Genomic DNA, 1287 nt, shown 5'->3' on the forward strand with positions numbered 1-1287 from the left:
ACCCGTTGAGGTTACAGACTGGAAAGTCAACAAGACCAGGAGGAGCACTGTCAAACTTATCAAAGTACGTTGGAACTCTAAGCACGGTCCCGAGTACACGTGGGAACGTGAAGACCAGTTTAAAGAAAAGTACCCCCACCTGTTCAAGAAGACTCCTGCAAGAGTTGGTTCAGCCTGAATTTCGGGACGAAATTCTTTTAACGGGGGGAGACTGTGACAACTGGCACCAAACCGGTAATTTCCGTACACTTTAATTATTATTCAATGATTGCAATTATGTGCTTAAATGTCAACATTGTCTGATTATATACTATACAAGTGAATTCATGCACGTTTTATATTACAAAATATTGCTTTATGCATTAACGAGAGCGTTGTGTTAGAAATACTAGTAAACTCACCGGTAAAACACAATATGCCAACAACTCTGCAGAAAGCAGTCAGACACTAGAATTGGGGCCTAGGTGTAGGTCCATGTAACACCTCGAAATTTCGTGTCCAATAATGTGTTGACACGTGTCATGAGTTTACACGTGGTATTAAATACTAAATAAAGGACTAAAGTTGACAAACCTTGAAAGTATGTAAATTCGAGGGTTATAAATGTCAACGAAGGGTAAATATACTGTATAGTAACCCTAAATGATGCTCGTGCCTTCAAACGAATAAATCATTGATCATACGAAACTAAAAGTGAGAGATTACAAACTACAGGGGTTAAATGTGTCAACATGTTTAAAGTTATACCTCTGAGTGACCTTTTAACAAACCCGAATCTTTGTAAAAGTAAATTATGCTCACTACAATGCACGATTCAAATTTCATAAAGTTTCGTTATCGTATGAGAAAGTTATGATCAAATTCGTATGCGAGGGGTTAAAAGCGTCAATGTCGAAAGTTATGACTTTTCGGGTAACAATAAAGTTAACCGAGGTCTTAACAAAGTAGGTATAAGTCCTAAAGCCCTTGTGGGTAAATAATAAGGGGTCAAATTGCAAGTAATTAGCTCAACTGACCTCCCGAAGAACCAAGGGCCAACCTGCATTAATTAAAGAGATTTGGTTCTGATCAGAAGATCCAAGCGGGCCGCGTGACCCATATCAAAGATCTTACGCGGGCCGCCTGGCCCGCCCAGATGTAGAAACATGTTTAAATCGGTTGTTCAGCCCTCTAAACGACATGTAAAGCCTTTAAAGCCTTCCAAGAGGCCCCTAATCAACCCCTAAACACTAGGGACACATGTTGAAGAGTTATGGTGAGTGCTAGACCTTGTTGTCAACCAATTGT

Source organism: Helianthus annuus, chromosome 7 (assembly GCF_002127325.2).
Source record: "Helianthus annuus cultivar XRQ/B chromosome 7, HanXRQr2.0-SUNRISE, whole genome shotgun sequence".
Lineage (NCBI taxonomy): Eukaryota > Viridiplantae > Streptophyta > Magnoliopsida > Asterales > Asteraceae > Helianthus > Helianthus annuus.